We start from the raw sequence: 18,535 nt of genomic DNA, 5'->3' as shown, positions 1-18,535 counted from the left end.
AAGGGAAGACATGGAAACTTCTTTATGTTGCTGCACATGGCAGGAGGATTAGGGTAGATGATCTTCAAAGGTCCCTTCCAACCCAGACCATTCTGTAATTCTACAATTCTATGAACTTCAGTTCTCAGAATTTTTCACATAAGTGGACAAGTATCCCACAGGGGCCAGCTCCGCCCTGACAAGCAAATGATCCCATCTGAGGTCACCCAGAGAATTAATGAATTAATGCAGATATTTCACATGTCTATAGCTGCTAATGCCAAGGAGCACATGACCTCCATTAGGCATTGCAAAGGAGAAAAGAGAGTCAATTCTCCTGAGCTCACTCTAGTTTTGCACTTGAAACTGTCCATAAGGCCTAGTACACTGAGGGTTTTTTTTATTCCTTCTACTGTTTTCCCAATGTTGTGAATTTAAAGCAATGGTGCTTTTTTGTTTCTCTCCGATAACCTAGTTCTTATTATAATATACTTATTATAAACCTTCTCAGGGAGAGGAAAGTCTTCACTATTCAAGTTTAAAATAAAACCATTCCTCTTTGTGAAAAAAAGAAAAAGAGAAAGAATAGTGAATACTGGATCAGTGACTGTAGCTTGAAGAATCTACTTTGAACATGTGAAGGAATAGAAAACAAATAATATTATTTCATAAATGCCTCTTACAGATTGTTTTCAATTTTTCCCTTTATTTACTTCATGAAGCCAACTGCCTTACTCTCCCTACTCTTTATACGCTATTTTATACGAATAGTAACAAAGTACAAGAGAGAGATCAAACCGCATGTGGCAGATGGTAAAGGCACACTTAATGTGCTGTTGGGTAAAGTTTTATAGAAATGAGGACTATTCAGAAGCACTCAGTGAAAAATAGTACATTACACATAGGAGGACAAATTTTTTTCCAAAATGAGGAAGTGTGAATTTAGCCTAGCTCCAGATTAATCATGGTCCCAGTGTCAGTAACATGTGCTAGCACTTGTACTTATTTCTAAAAGGAGGTCTTGCAGGGTTTGGGATCTGCAGCTAGAGACTGGGAAGAAGGTGGTGAACTAGGAGAAATATATTACACTGACCCATTTCTTAGGCTTTTCTCTCCCTAGCTGAAGAAAAACTGGCAGTCAGATATATTTATCAGTTTTAGCACACTTCATCCTCAAACCTCAGGACTTGCCTTTAAGCAGGGAGACTGAGATCCCTGCCAGTGGGAGGCAGCTATTTTGAGTCAGGTCTAACCTGATCTGGGAACCCACACAGAGGCAGTTTTCTCAAGTGGATGGATGTTTACTCCTGGACTCTACATATGGTCAGCAAGAAGAAATCCCTTCCTTTTCTGTATTGCTTTTGTGCCTAATCAGTGTGTGACTGCATGTTTTTGGGATACTGTGGTTTTGCATAAGGACATATCTCTGATTTTGACTTTGGTAGGTAAATTTCTTTTGGGTGAAGGAGAAAATGAGAATATAAGTAGTGAAGCTAGGGGAAGTTTTTATCAGGAGGAACTAATATATGGGGTTTTCTGTTCATATTTGGTTTGCTTGACATATGCAGCAATTTCCACTAAAATTGTGCTTGGATTAATTCACAGCAATTTTATTTAACGTACATTTTTTTTAAGTTATAAGAGAAGTTCAGATAAATTGAATGTGAATTTGTTCTTCTTGACCTTTCCCTGTTCACATGATAAACTTGTCAGAAAAGAAACTGTATTTTACTAAGTGTACACAGTATGATGGAGTGGGTTTCTGATCACAGGTTGGACCCTAGACGTTACTGTAATGTAAATAATAAAAAAAGGTTTTGCCAACAGAAAGTGTACATATATTTATATGCTAGGACTTGTCTCCTGTTTTTTATTCTTTCCTTTGGAAGTTTAGAGTGGTTTTTGCTAGTCACTCAAGTACTAAATATTTAGCACCAATTCATATGAAAGTTGCTTTGATCTTTCTGTAAATAAACAGGCTCTCTTTCTCCCATAAGACTCTTTCTTGAAAATGATTTCTTTCATCAAGTAGTTTGTCGTTTCTCTGTGAACATCAATACTGTTTCCTTCAGAACTTCAAACAAATATTTCCTGCACGTTTACAGGAAACATATTAAACACTGTAAATGGCAACCTGCCTTGCACCTGATTCAACAGCTAGAGGCTTGGGCAACTGAGTGACACAGCCGCCTCCTAACATTGTCACAGATAAGTGTCATATATGCAATGCCTCTGCTATAATAACATTAACAATCACACGCATGCATGTGTTTGTATATATATATATATACACACACAAATATGTATTTCTATTAGTATATCTATTTATATACATATACAGACATAAGAACTCTTTCCATTATACAGCTTGAATGTTTAAATACTGATGACACAAAACCTGTCATTGTATTTCGCATTTAGTTACCAATAATGTTAGAAAAACCCAAAGCACAATGACAACAACCAAGACTGCCATTCAAATGAAGATCCTTTATGGGCTAGAGGATAAGCAAAGAGGAATGTAATAAATTGGGAGGAGATGGAAGATTGAAAGAGGAGAGGGAGGATAGAAAGCTCATCAAGCTGGAATTTCAGCAGACTATTTGTTCTTCCTCCAAAACAGACTGTGATCTCTGAGGCCTCATATGAAAGAAAAAAACCAAAACAATTCTACCCTCTCCGCCTAAAAAAAAAAAAATCCGACTCCAAATATCTCTGGAACTCGGTTTTCTTTCCACCTCATAGATGAATGCTTAGTACACTTTTGGAAGAATTTTACTCTTGGAATCCACTCTTACTTCTGTCAGCTCTTTTTACACAAGTTTGTCAATGATACAATTCCACTGTAAAGTGCTCCTTATTTACTTTATTATCTATGTAATCATGTGATCAGAATCTGGTCTTCAGTGTCTAAAATGTGATGTATTGGGAAGAAAGGCATGGTTGAGTCTATTCTTTGAAGACATAGTTTCAAAATGTGAGCATTTTCTGCAGAACTAATTTGTTGAGACTCTGAGAAAGAAGAAATGGTTCAAGCAAGTGATTCTTTTCCCTAGCCAGCTTCCTGGCAGTAATTTGTATGATTGTTCTCTTCACTTTGTCATCAACTCTGCAAATTTTGACTTACCAGGATGTCATTTTGTAAGTTTTCTGTAGACCTCCTGCTTTCTTATAGAACAAACCAGTCATGTGTGAAGCCAATTTTCAAAGCTTTACTGGCTTTAAGCATCACTTTTTGCACTTAGAAAGCTCTGAAATAATTTTAATTGAATCAGACTCATGAATTATAATGTCTGTTGAAACACTGCAACATAATTGTCTCTCTTTGTGATATTTGCATTCTAACTCGGTCATCCTTCCCAGTGTCCTGCTTTGGAGCTCCATTTTGCCAATGTTATTCATGATGCAATTGTAAGCTTTGCAGTCAATGAAGGCCCTGCTATATAAATCTAATTTTGTTAAGTGATACGAATATTGAACAGCTGAGCTTTATTATCTTTGAATGAAGGCACTCTTTATTCTTCTTGTCTTAAAACTCAGTTAATATTTCAAATAAATACAAGTCTTCCAAATAGGTTCAAAATTGGACTTTAGTTAATCTTCAACCAAAGAGATTAGAGAAACTCAAGAAACTCAAGCCTCTTTGACTCTGCAGTATATTTGAATCTATAAGGACTTTTAGTGCTTTCTAGCTTTTCTTCACAAAAAGAAGCTTTTCATTTGTCACTGTCCAAAAGGAAAAGTTGTCTCATTCCTAAATGAACAGACACACACAGAGAATATGAATCATTTTACAGCATTTACATGCTTAACCAACATGACTTAAATATATATATATATATGACTTCTCTTTTTTTGTTCCTAGACTGCCTAGATAATGCTTGTATGTCATGGCTACCATTAATTCTGAGTTTTATCTTGCTGTTCAAGTGCTGTATATGACTTGGTTGATGAATGACTAATGGATCCCCAGAGTCTCAACAAATGGAGTCAACTCCCAATAGACTGGAGTGCTACAGAGACAGGACCAATATTCGCTGCTAGACCTCAGTGCAGGAGTAAGACTTACATAAAGTTGAACACATTCAGGAAAGGGATGTGACAGAGTTCTAGTTGAGCTATTCCCAGGCAAAATACTAAAAAACAGTATAGAGTCTTACCATTTTTTGGCTGTTTCTGCCTTCAAAACAGACATTTATATTCATTGTTATTTGGATAACCATTAAGTTGAGTGAGATAAGAGTGAGGTGTAGGCAGGACTGCTGAAGGAGTACACTGAAGACATGACAGCCGAACAGTAAGTGAAACACTTCAGTATGTAAATACGTTGTTGAAAATCAAAAAAATTGGTACTGTGTGTTATAAAGTCTTCTTTCCTAGAGCCAGTTTGAAATTCTAAGCATTGTCTCACTGAAACACTTGGAAATATAGGCCATGGTGTAACTTAGTAGTCTTGTGAATCATAAACTCAGGAGCAGGATGGAACTCTGGAAGACCTTTTGGATTGATGCAGGAAAATAATCCCAACCTTTCTTCAACAGTGTAATTTAGGAGCTTAATACCCTTTTGGAGTCTACTGCATGGGTTTTGGTGAGATAAAAAATAAAAATTGCCTCACTTTCTAGAGTTGTGAAAGTGTTTTAATGACACAACATACCTTGTCAGTTCACAATACCTTATTTTGGAAAAAATCTTGTTGTGAGGGTAGCAGACTGGTATATTTGACATTAAGTTGAATGTTTGGAGTTGTTTCACCTTCCCTCTGATAAACGCTTTTTAAAAGCTATGTTCTCTCTTTGCTCATGTTGAAGTCTGTGACTAAAAATGCTTGTCACTGATAGTATTAACATTAAACCAAAGACATTGTCATTGTTGAGATTCTGGCCACTTAAATTTCAGGGAGGGTTGTGCAAATATTGTGACTATGTTACATTCTCATTTATCAAATGCACATTGTTTATATATTTATTTAAGAAAAATATGAAACTACTGTAATGATTCCTTTTTTTGTTGTTTTTTTTTCTTATTTGTACTCTTTTCTTCTTTTCTCATGCAGAATTCTCTGACCTGCTTCTGCTGACCTGTGAGTACAAAACCAATTTCAACCTGGTCAGTAAAATACATTGAAGGTTTACTTTTCAAGAAAAGACAGGGTTTGGGTTGGTTGGCTGTTAGTCTTTAACTGAAAGACTAGTCTATTTTAATTTTTTTTAATTCTTCTTCACAAAACCATCTTTGTTAGGCAGTAAATCTCCAGTTAACTTGGTTTCTGAGGCCACTTAACCTGCAGCAATTACGCTGATGGGTCAGGGCTATCCCCGGGATGACTCTGTTAAGAGCAGTTGAATCACACAGCCGTTGAATTAAACTGTGGTGGATTAATTTATGGCAGATGAAATAATTCCTCTGTATACATCTGAAAAGATGCATCTCTCTCAACACACTGGATTCAGGAGGTCCAAACCAACAACAGTTTCAAAAATACGTTGTGGGAGGGGGAATAAAATCCCACTTTTCAGTCTCCTACAGCCTTGCTGCACCCTCCCTCTCCTAGAGCCTTCTCAGTGCCCTCCCTCCTTCTTTCCTGCTGCTTTCAGTGTGGAGAAATAACTGGGCCAAGACAGCAGGTCACTGACAATGCAGTGTGCACCTCACCATGTGATGCTGTGAGCCATACAGGATTATATGTTTAAGTTTCTCAAACCCTATTTTGTAAGTCTTAATAAAAATCTGCTCTCAATGAGACAGTGGAAAGAGGAAACCAGTAAAAATGTGCGGATTTCAAAGATGAAGATGCTTTTCAGCTAACATATGTAAAGCACATATTAATGATATTTCGAAGAGGAGCTTTTACGGAAGGGCTATCAAAGAAAGTGTTCCTTTGTTCCATCTTTTTAAAGAGAAACAAAAGACCCTCCAAAGTCCAGCCACTCATGGCTCAGGATCCTCCCATATTAAAACAGAAAGATCAAATCTTTCACATGCCATTTGGTATCAGTCACATCACATTATATAACACTACTGCCTTGTCACAACATAATGAGCTGGGGAGGAATGACAAAAGGCGTTTTTCACAGCTATGTTTGAAGAAGCCACAACACTTCAAACAGGCAACTTAAATACATTTTCTTGTTCAAGGACCTGCTCTAAACGCAGATTGAAAATGCACTTGTTTCCCAAGTCCATCACTGGAAATACACATGTTCTTCAAACATACTTGCACTGTATACATGAACATGACAAGACATATGTAACTTCTTTACACAGGAAAAAATGAGTGTAGATACGTGTATGTATATGCATATGTATGTATATGTATATCATTCTGTTTATATAACAAGCAGGATGGCATGTGCAACATATACAGTTAAATACGCTTGATATCTATGGATTCTCTTCTGTAATCACTTTAAGTTTGGTGATCCCTAGTGCAGCAATCACAAATATTCAAGTTTCAGTAAATTAGGTAGGGTTTATTGCCATCATAATGGAGTGAGAATGTATGTGTTGATGGACATTTTCTCCATGCTGCAGTTATTATGCTAATGGTGATGATTTATTTTTCTTGTCCATCAGCAGCCCCCTTCTGCCTGATTTATGCTAAACCGTTTTGCCTTCCCCTTTCCCTCACCTGCCCTCCCTATCTGTCCATTGCTCTCCTCTCAGCTGTAACTCTGGCTGCCTTCCAGCAGGCTTAAAGGCTTGAGTTACGGCCTTTGTGTTAAACCCAGGCAATGAATATCACAGAAATCAGGTAAGAACATTAATGACATTGGTTGATTTGAATCTCCATCAAGAGTCCAACACTTGAACTCAGTCATGTCTGGAGCCTATGCACTATGGAGTGCCTGTTCTTTAGCAGCTGCATGGTCTTGTCACCTTTGACTTATCTTCCCAGCAGTGTTGTGTCCTTTGCCATGCTGAACTGCCATACCTGGAAATGTCACCTCCTTAGGCAGAACAATTATGGGTATAACGTATCAGTGCCAAGAATGAATGATTCAGTAATTCACTGATGCTTGAAAATGTCAGTTCTAGAAATACTCATGCTTTCTTAAAGTTTGAATGTGGCTCAGGCATGTTACTCCAGAAAAGGACTCAAAAAGGTGAAAGAAATCGCTTAGCTTGTTAGCTGCACTTACGAGAAGTGCTTGTTTCCCTGCTGAAACTCCTTTGCCTCAGACCCAGAGAGTCTGAGAGGCTTAGGAACCCAATTGTGCTAATTAGCAACATCATCTAAAGATTCTGCAGGATGTAGGTTACATTTGCTAGACTATGTTAATGTTAACTATGATCTTATGACTGTGCAGGATGGCCTCAATACTAAATTATTCATTGGCATTTGACTTTATGGAATGAAATCAACACCCACTATTGGTCTGCAATACAGTGGGATTTCAGCCTTCTTTGGAATACCTTCAGATTTTTATGAGTGTGAGTGAAAACATGAGCTCATATTTTAATAGTAAATGGAAAATGTTGAGATTCTTAGATGTGACACCTCAGGAAAATAAATGAGCTATTAACCTTACCAGACAAAAGTATATTAATTTCACACACCTCTGTCAAGAACTACATGAAAACTTTCAGTTTGGTAGTCATTATAAAATATTTTATTGATTTTTATATACACTTGAGGTTGCAGATAAAGAAAGGCAAAGAAAGAAAGAGACATCAATTAAAATTGTCTCAGAGGAATACTAAACTCCATTTTCCCCCATGAAAGCGGGGTTGGGACAACTACTGTTTAAGTGGATTCAGGATTATTGATTGTTACTAAAAATGAAAGGGTATTACTTCCAATTCTAGACCTAAAAGATATGTTTCATTTTGGGGTGGGGATAAACTAGAGAAATATTGAAATTTTTCTGTCCTTGACTTCAGTAGCTATCTTGGTTTTAAAAATACACAAACCGCAAGGATACTTGAAGCAGGGTCTGTGCTTCTGGGCTTGAAGAATTAAAATGAGCTAAGTTTGAGTTGTTAGAGTTTTTTCATCAGAAGGGTCACTTGACTGCACACAGGTTGTTTACAAGACTGAAGCTCATTGTTATTGAAGTAAATGTTTCCAATAACATTAGATAAAATCTGTTCATTTATTTCATATTTCATCTAGTTTAAACTCAGTGCTGATTTTCTTTCCTTGAAATATATTTGAGATTCTTCTGCATTAAGAAAGTAAATTTTAAAGGGACGATATTTTCTATGGTCCATTTTTAAACCTTCAGTATGACTGGTAAAAACGAAAATGTAGTAGTAAGTAATGTTTCCGTATTTTCTCTTCAACTAGAGCGGAGGGAGGGGAAAGAAAAGTCAATACTTGGCTGGAATCATGAGCAGCTTGTTGGCTGAGTAAATCAGCCAGGAGCCCTGCAGCTGGTCAGCTTCACCTCACCGATAAATGTCAGAACTCACTGCTGTCAATATAAATTACCAGAAAAGGTTTCTTAGAAACTATGGATGAAGGACTTGTTTTCCTTTGAATCATGAATTATATGGGCCAAAATAATACTGAAACAAGATTGGAATAGATTGCTCTGATTGACCAGGTAATTATTTAAATGTATTCTGGAGATATGACAAACCTTGGAAAATAATGCAGGCCAGGTCACAGAATGCAGGAAACTTGTGACTTTAGCAGAGGTTTAAGAGGTTAAGATGCATTAAATCACAAAGCAAGTTTGCTTTAGTTTTCAATGCTGAGAAGGGTATCTGAGGAAACATGAGCTTTCCGCATAAAATGAAAGAAGGTAAATAATGCTTGAAGTTATTCCAGAAAGATTTCTTCCCAAGTTACTCACAAGGTGTTTTGTGTAGCTTCAGCAGACTTCCTCAGGGGAGGGGGCAGAGGCAGCTTCCCTGCACTGCTGAGCTCTCATGACCCCCACCCTAGGAGCAGGAGGTAGCCAGAGAGTGCAGGGCTTTTGTATTGGTCCTTTAGAGTGAAAGGAGGACTCTGAAAACATACAATGAACCTAAATTAGTTTCAGTCACAGAAAATAAGGAGCACCCACCAATCTGTGAGCCAGCTGGGCAGTAAGCACTTTTAACATTTGTTACCAGAAATAACAGTGAGTGGGTAGCTGCCTCAAAACAGAAAAGTGTAGATTTTAATCACTGCTTCTACACCTTGTCTTCACATGATGCATGTTATGCTGCACCCAGTTGTTGCCATTGGATCTGACAGGATGTTGACATAGCAACATGTAATCTGGGACAAAAAAAATAAAATGGTAACAAGTGAACAAATGCTTTTTTTATGTATCTGCAAAACATATGTATCTGCAAAAAAAAATGTCTGTTTTCTACCAGCATTACTATGCTGGTCAGAAAATGGAATCCCCTTTCACAGGGAATCTGGACACTGAAAGTAAAGAAGAGATGATGATCACAGAAAAAGAAAACACAAAACCACCAAACCATCACAAAAACCTTCTTGCAAAGAGAAAAACTTTCTAAAAACTGAAATTGAATGTTTATTTTAATTGAAATATTTAATTAGCAGCAATGAATTATTTTCATTTCAACAATATCAGTTATTTTTATTCAGCGAGGCAGAAAATGGAACTGAACATAGTAAAAATGTATCAAAAATGATGCTGTGTCCTTTTTATTCTGAACAGAACCTGAAAAAACTCCTAACTAGCCAAAATGTTCACTGACTTCGGGTGTTTTACTTTTAGTACAGTTTAAGAAATAACACTGTATTATTAAGGATGCAAAAAAAAAATACTCAGAAGCATAATTTCTAAAAAAAGGATGCTCAAATGCTTCAGTGCAAAAATGTGAAAAATGAAACATCACAAGATCATCATAAATTTTCTGAAAAGAATTTCTGGTAGCATCCACATGACTGTAAAACATTTCGATTTTGAGTTCCTTAAATGATACCAAATGGTCCTGCCAAGTCTTCCAAGTAACTTTTTATTTCCTTATGTAAAAAATGGTAATGCACTTAACAATTAATCCAGTACACCTACTTAATCCAGATATTTCCCTATCATCATCATCGTGGCTTGACTTCGTGTATGAAGATTTGGGAAGGGCTTTACCCACGCTTACTACAAGCATGCTGATGACTAAAAAGGCTGATGTTGGATATGCAAATCCGGCTGCAAAAAGCACAGCAAAAGGTCTCCTTGGGTAGTATAGGTGGGGCGCGATTCTTTCTACGTTGTCTTTTCTCCTTGAGATTAGTTCTGTGTGTGTTCTCAAAGGAGACAACGGAGTTATGTATGATGTGTCTCCAAGTCTCCCAATTGGAGGCCAAGGTGGACCACTGATGGTAGTCAATATGGCCAAGGCTGAGGTATTGTTTCAGGGAGTCCTTATATCTCTTCTTTGGGCACTTCTCTTGCAGCAACCGGTGGCGAGTTCACCATAAAACACAGTTTTAGGAAGGCGGTGATCCTTCATCCTAAAGACGTGCCCTGCCCAGCGCAGCTGCAATTTCAGCAATAAGGCCTCAATACTGGTAAACCCTGCCTGTTCAAGGACAGTGACACTTGACACATAGTCAGTCCAATGGATGTTTAGAATTGTACGGAGGCAGAGCTGATGAAAGCATTCGAGGAGTTGTAGGTGATGGCGGTAGATAACCCATGATTCAGACCCGTATAAAAGAGTAGACAGTACAATGGCTCTATAGACACTAATATTTGTACTTTTTTTCAGGTGTTTATTGCACCAGTTTTCCAAAGGCTCTATATGCCTTTGCTATTCTGTTGTCTATCTCTTTGTCGATTGTGGCATCCGAGGAAATAATGCTTCCCAAATAGCTGAACTGCTGAACGGACTTAAGCTCTGACTCGCCAATGGTAACATGGGGATGATGATAATCTTCCTGTGGTGCAGGTTGGTAGAGAACTACTGTCTTCTTCAAGCTGACTTCCAGCCCAAAAAGCTCAGCCACCTCCACAAAGCAAGATGTTAAACACTGCAGAGATGCTTCTGTGTGGGCAACAAGGGCAGCATCGTCAGCAAAAAGCAGTTCACAGAGAAGATGATTAAGGGTCTTAGTGTGGGCCTTCAGTCGCCTTAGATTGAATAGGCTCCCATCAGTACGATATTGAATATAAATGCCGTTTTGTGCGTCGAGGTCTACCATAGCCCTTTGGAGCATCATGTTGAAGAAGACTGAATAAAGTTGGTGCGAGAATGCAACCTTGTTTTGCACCATTGGTTATTGGGAAAGGCTCAGAGAGTGTATCACCATATCTGACTTGGCCTTGCTGATCCTCATGTAACAGAATAATCATTTTGAGGAACTTGAAGAGACAACCTAATCATTCCAAGATCAGCCACAGGCCTTTTCTACTCACAGTGTCAAAAGCTTTGGTGAGGTCAATGAAAGTTACATAGAGCCTTTTATTCTGTTCTCTACACTTTTCTTGCAGTTGTCTGAGAACAAATATCATGTCTGTGATACTTCTATTAGCTCTGAAACCACACTGACTTTCAGGTAGAAGTTCTTCTGTGATAGAACTTATCTGTTCAATAGTATTCTTGCAAGAATTTCTCCAGCAATGGAGAGCAGAGTTATACCTTGGTAGCTCGAGCAGTCTGAGTTTATGCCTTTTTACTTGTGCAGAGTGATGATGATTGCATCACGAAAATCTGATGGTAATTTACCTTGTTCCCAACAGCACACAACTAGCTCGTGAAATTCAGCATGAAGTGCTTGGCCTCCATGCTTCCATATTTCAGGTGGGATTCCGTCGACCCCAGCTGCCTTGCCAGTTTTTACCTGCTGCATAGCCTTGTTTCTCCCACGGTAGGGGCTATATCCAATTCATTTTTCACTGGATGATGAAAAATGTGCTGGATTCCTTTGCCTTGGACTACACGGTTAGCACTGAAGAGTGATTGAAAATATACAGACCAATGTTTCAGGATGGAGATTTTATCTGTAAGAAGCATTTGGCCATCTGCACTAAGTAAGGGGCTTTGAACCTGAAATGTGGGTCCATACACTGCTTTCAGAGCCTCATAGAATCCTCTGTGGTTACCCAAATCTGCACATAATTGATTCTTTTCTGCTGGGTTGAGGACCACTTGTTCTGGATGTTTCAAAGTTTCTGTTGGAGTTTACTACACACAAGACGAAAGGCTGCTTTTCTTACATGGCAAATTGGCTGAGTGAGGTGTGCTTGATGGGCAGATCTCTTCTTTGTCACTAATTCCTGGACCTCCTGATTGTTAACTTCAAACCAGTTTTTGTTTTTCTTTAAGGAGAACCCAAAGGATTCTACAGAGGACTGCAGGATGCTATTTTTAATATGTTGCCAAAGCGCTTCAGGAGAAGAATCTATAAGATGGTCTTCAAGCCTAGTTTGAAGGTTAGCCTGAAGGCTGTCCCTCACTGCAGCTATTTGAAGATTATTAACATCGAGCATCCTCCTCGGAATGTCACCCCTCTTAGGTTTGGGCTTGAAGTGGAAGTTAAATTTGCAATGCACAAGGTGGTGGTCTGTTTGACATTCTGCACTAGGCATCATTTGGGTGTGACAGACATCACGAACATTTCTCTGGCGCACTAAGACATAATCAATAAGTTGCCAATGTTTAGATTGAGGATGTATCCAGGTGGTCTTCTGGCTGATTTTCTGCTGGAAAATAGTGTTGGTGATGGTTAGCTGCTGCTCTGCACAAAACTCTAGCAAGAGGCAACTGTTATCATTGCAGCTACCAACACCATGCTTGCCTAGTACTCCTTTCCAGGTTTCAAAATTCTTACCTACTCGGGCGTTGAAGTCATCAAGGATTATGATGTTATCATCTATAGAAACCTTTTGAGTGAGGCGACGCAGGTCAGAGTAGAATTTGTCTTTTCCTGCAGGGTCAGCTTGTAGAGTTGGAGCATATATGCTGAAAGAACAACATGTTGCTTATTGTGTAGTGGAAGACAGGATATGATCGGAATGACCTATCGGCAAATTTTCAAGTTTAGAGAATATGGAGTTTTTAATCATGAAGCCAACTCCAGAAAGATGACTTTCAGTTTTGGATTTGCCTGACCAGTAGAGTGCATAGCCAGCACCATGTTCTTTAAGGCCACCTTCCTCAAGAAGGGGAACTTCACTGAGAGCAGCAATATTGATGTTGAGTCGTGAGAGTTAGTGGGCAATTAGGGCAGAATGGCGCTCAGGATGCCCACTGTTTGCTGTATCAAGCATGGTTCTGATGCTCCAACATGCAAGTGTCAATCTGGACACACCTTTGGAGGCAGGTGTATGCCTTTGTCTCTTTGTCTTTAACCAACCACAACAGAAGATGCTTGTTGGCCGTGGCTAGCCAGGCAGGTGGAGGGAGAGATGAGCTTTGGTTAGGCCACCTTTTCTAGGCCTCTCTCCATATGGAACAAGTAGTGCTCTCCTTGAAAAAAGGTTGCTTGGTCATTCAGGATGTTGCTGAACAAGACAGTCATCTCCTGGGTCAGTCTCGAGCAACCAATGTCCTGAATCGCCTGCATGCAGGGTTGGGTCTGCGACTTCCAGTGCACCTTATCATCTGCCGTTTTGTCCCTCACCTGTAGCTACAGGGTTTTGCAAGTATGGGTAAACCCTTTTGGGGCTGTGCAGTGGATCTTTTAGGTGAGGCACAGCGTACGCAGAACTGGCCCCACCCTTTACACCTGAGGTTTATCCGCCAGGGCCTAGTGAGCTTGGACGGTGACAGCAAAGTCCTCAGGTTATAGGTTTGGTTAGAGTATCCTTCTCTTAGATGTATGGCCTTACAAGGCTAAACAAGCTCCATCTGCCTGGGTTTGAAGTTAGAGTTGTCCTTCTCCTAGGATGGTTGCCTGAAGGCTAGTGAGCCCATCCTGCTCATGGACACAGTTTGTCTGACCCTTCAGTTGAAACCTGTCTGGCATGGGAGACCCTACCGGAGGCATATGCCATCACCAGCAAAGCTCCCAACCTCACAAGGGCACGCAAGCTCTTTCCCCACGACAATGGTGTGTCCATGAAAGAGAATAATTCCCTATAATATTCCCTACATAATATTCCCTATAGAATTCCCTATAATATTCAAATTAAAACTCAAAGCAGAAAAAAATATTTCTACTTCCTTACAATAAAGCCTTTTGACTTTACTCAAATGACTGAGGAAATAAAACAGTTTTAAAGTTTCTTTCCAATTAAATCAAGCACCAAAATGGGCATTATTTTGGTTACAGTAAAATTGCATTTCTCAGTGGAAATAAATCTTCCAGCATTGCACAGAAGAAGGTAACAAAGCAAAAGATACAAAACCAAAGAATAATGAGGCAATTTACTTGACAGTGTATCAGGTTCTGGTACACTTAGGCCATTTCATTAATTAACTGTTAAAACTATCTGGATACCACTTTTTTGCCTCAGAGATCGCATGAAAATAAGCAAAATAAATTTGTAAACTAGATGGTAACATAGCTTCTGTTTAGAGTCCTGTGATTTCCCTCTACCTGCATTATTGCTACCAGTTCATTGCCCTTCTCTGCAATTTCTGGGAATCTGGCAGTGCAGTCAAAGCCATAGCAATAACTGGTTGTCATGGGTTCAGCAGTAGCAGCCATTTTTTCTCTTTCTTAGTAGCTGGCGCAGTGCTGTGTTGTTGACTTCTGGCTTGGGAACAGCACTGATAACACCGATGTTTTGAGTTACTGCTCAAATGTTTGGTCTGGCCAAGGACTTTGTGAGTCTCATCCTCTGCCAGGGAGGAGGGGAAGCCGGGAGGAAGCAGAGACAGGACACCTGACCCAAACTAGCCAAAGAGGTATTCCATACCACAGCACCATACCACAGATTTGAGCATCTCATGATCACTGCATTCAAGGCTGCCCTGGAGCATCACATTTCCAACAAGCCCTTCCCTGTTGGTGAGCACGAGGGCAAGCATGGCACCTCTCCTTGTCGGCTCCTCTATCACTTGCAGAAGGAAGTTGTCTTCCACACAATCGAGAAACCTCTTGGATTGCTTGTGCCGGGCCGTACTGTCCTTCCAACAGATATCAGGGTGGTTGAAGTCACCCATGAGAACAAGTGCCTACGAGCATGAGGCTTTTCCTATCTGTCTATGGAGTGCTTCATCCACAGGTTCTCCTTGATCAGGCGGGCTGTAACAGATCCCCTCAGTAATGTCTCCCATAGCTATATTCCCTTTAACCCTGACCCACAAACTCTCTGTGGACTGCTCACCTGTCCCCAGACAGAGTTCCATACTCTCCAGCCTATCCCTAACATAAAGGGCAACTCCCCCTCCCCGCCTGCGAGGCCTGTCTTTTATATAAAGTTTGTAACCTTCCATTCCAACACTCTAGTCATAGGAGCCATCCCACCATGTTTCTGTGATGCCTATTATATCATACCCCCGTAGACGTGCACACATCTCTAATTCCTCTTGTTTGTTCCCCATGCTACAGGCATTTGTATAGAGGCATCTGAGCCGAGCTCCAAAAGAAGCCGGCTTATTGGCTGGAGCGGCCAATCTCTACATTGCTCCAAGCATTTATTATAGGTTCTGGCAACTGACTGGGTGTGCTGGAATGGAATGATTCTCCCCTCCCCCAACACACCTAGTTTAAAGCCTCCTTGACCAGTCCGGCAAGCCTCATACCAAAACTGCTCTTTCCCTTCTTTATCATCAGAGCAGCTCCACCAGCCCCCACTAGACCTGGCCTACAAGCTTGGGTCCCATGTTCAAGACACCCAAACCCCTGATTATGACACCACCCTTTTAACCAGTTATTAATCTGGCTAATACTCCTAGCTTTTTTTTAGGTCCTCCCCTGTACCCTGGAGAATTGATGAAAAGACCACCTGAGCTCCAGAGCCCCTAACCACCTCCCCCAGGGCTCTGTAGTCCTTCTTTATGTTCCCCAGGCTACTACTATCTATATCCCTAGCACCCACATGTATCACCAGGAGTGGGTAATAATCCGTGGGACTTACTAGAGCAGGCAGCCTCTCTGCCACGTCCCTGATCCGTGCCCCCGGTAGGCAGCACACCTCCCTTGAGACGGGGTCAGGCCGGCAGACAAGTGCTTCTGTCCCTTTCAGTGTAGAGTCCCCTACTACAACGACCCACCGCTTTTTCCTAGCAGCACCAGTAGAGATCTTCTTTACCAGGGCATCAGCCAGCTGCTTCTGGCTCGAGTGCGCTTCCTCATTAGCTCCCTGCAGGACAGCAAAGCGGTTCTGCGTGGAGACAGGGGATTTAGGGGGAAGCCCCTTGCTTTTGGTTGTCCTTTTCCTTCTTTTTTTTTTTGTTGGTTTTTTTTTTTTTGGTCACTAATTTCCAGCTTCCCAGGTTAACAGCCTCTTTCTTTCTTTCATGATGCAGAGGTGAAGCTCGAGGCCCCTGCATAGTTTGGGCCGGGAGCAAGCATTCCTGCTTCCTCTCAGCTTCCCTGACATCTCACAGCCTATTAACAGCATCCCGCAGCTCAGCCCCTGCTGCAGGAGCACCTCCACCAGGGAGCACCGAGTGCAGCCCTGCCCATTGTGCACCCTCCCCTCACCAGACCAGTGCAGGCACTCTCTACACCCCGAGCTCTGCACTGCAGCCTCCCCTCTCATCAGCTGTCTGGGCGCCTACGCTGGCCACCGCCGGGGCAGCCAGAGCAGAGCTCCCGGACCGGGCCCCGGTCATGAGGCGAGTGCTCACCATCCCACTCGCCTGCCCGCACAAACTGCCTCGCCGCACTCCTGGTCGCTCGCGCTCCCTGGGGCAGGTTTTTACCCCCCCAGGGCTGGTGCCGTCCCTCCTGGCTCCGCCCCGTGTGAGTCAGCTGCTCGCTCTCGTCAGCTGAGCTGCCGGCTCCTGGGCAGGTCCTGCCGAGGACTTGAGGCTCCCTCGGTGGGAGGCTCTGGTTGCTCTGAGTTGAGGCTCCTGGACGCTGATCTCCCCCCAGCTCCAGTGTTGAAGGCGTCCTCTCTCGAGCTACTCACCTCAGCAATTGACGTGGTTTAGTGTTCAGGGGAGGACATGATTTGTGAGGACAGGCATTACTGATGTTCAGTTCTATACTTCTATATGTTTTAAAGTAATTTAGTTTTATAATAATGGAAGTTAAGGATCTTATCTATGTTTTTTATGTTCAACTCTAGGGAAAAGTATTCTTAAAAAAATCCTTTCCTTATATACCTCTTTAATAAAAGCGCAGAATTGCAATTAGCTCCTTCAGAAAAATCTCATTACTAAAGACAATTGTACTGAAAAAAAAACCTTTAGAAGAATACACTTCCCCCAAAATGAATATGCTTGAAATATTTTATCAAAACACATCTTGACTCTTAATAGGAGTGTATGAATGATAATAACCAATTTGATAGACCTTATCTGTGTTTCTGTTTGTAAATTGCTTGTGGCTGTTGAATTCCTGAATGTATTAGTTTTCCAAAATATTTTATATGTCTTCAGGACTTAATGTTTTCAAATAAATCACACTGAATATCTGGTGGATAGTTAACATGAACTGTGTAGACCACAATGTGTGGATTGTACAATGTTGGCTATAAATAAGTAATACAGTTTCATATACAATCACAATATGTTTTGGTCAACTTTCATATTTAAAAATTAAATTGCAATTTTTTTACAAACTATTTCTATTTCTCTATTAATTACTTGAAATTAAAAATGATGCTTATAAACTACCTGTTTAAAAAATAAAAAATAAAACCAAAAACATTTTAACTCTCTACATGTGCTAATACAGAACAAAAAGTAAAGAGAAAGAAAAGGGAAAAAATATAGAACTCTTTTATGAGTCTCATAACCTTGAAAATAAATGATGGAAATACCACTTTTTGGCTCAGCGGAAATAACTGTGCAAACACTGTAAGGCTTTGTCTCACTTTTGATAGTGGGATTATAAAATGGCTATCACCAAGGCAGAATTCAGATCTAATGTGGTAGCATTGAAATAGGTATGCAAGTAGAGACAAGAGGGAGACTCTTCCCTCTGTCTGGGTCTGGGTATTGTTATTAGGAGCTGTGGAGAATGCAGAAATGCAGCAGAGACAGATAGGAGCCAAGCAGTAAATTGACCCACTCATCTCCCTGCTGGAACTCTCCCAAAGAGCTTTTATTTTATATGATAAACACCTCCATTGCTCACTTGAAGGTCAAATGACTGACGATGTCTCATCACTTTCCAGACCCTCAGTACTTAAGAATTTCCAAGTTATATTCTCTTTTCCTTTTCCTTTCACATCATCAGCTTTTCTTTTCTAGCAGAAGCAGCCATCAGAAAACTATGGCTACAAATAACAGTCTATAAAAGTCCACAGATAGCCCATTCTTACAAATTTCAATCTAACACTGCAGACAATAAATCAATGGTTTACTCTTATGTAGCATCATTTATCAGCAATGCCAAAGTTCCATGGCAACATTAACCTCTTGTAAAGAGGAATCTGAACCCCTAGGGACACTTTTGGGAGACTGGAAGGACAACATTCATTGAATTGACTTTACATGAAATAAAAAGCAAACTTCTATTCTTACCTCCTCTGTTTCCTCTTCCAGGTTGACATGTGCTGCCTGAAGAAAAGAAAAGAGAACAAGCATC

This window comes from Pezoporus flaviventris, unplaced genomic scaffold, assembly GCF_033815535.1.
Source record: "Pezoporus flaviventris isolate CSIRO_AGI_PZ_B2104156 unplaced genomic scaffold, CSIRO_AGI_Pfla_v1 ptg000007l, whole genome shotgun sequence".
Taxonomy (NCBI): domain Eukaryota; kingdom Metazoa; phylum Chordata; class Aves; order Psittaciformes; family Psittacidae; genus Pezoporus; species Pezoporus flaviventris.
This window is presented reverse-complemented; position numbering follows the sequence as displayed.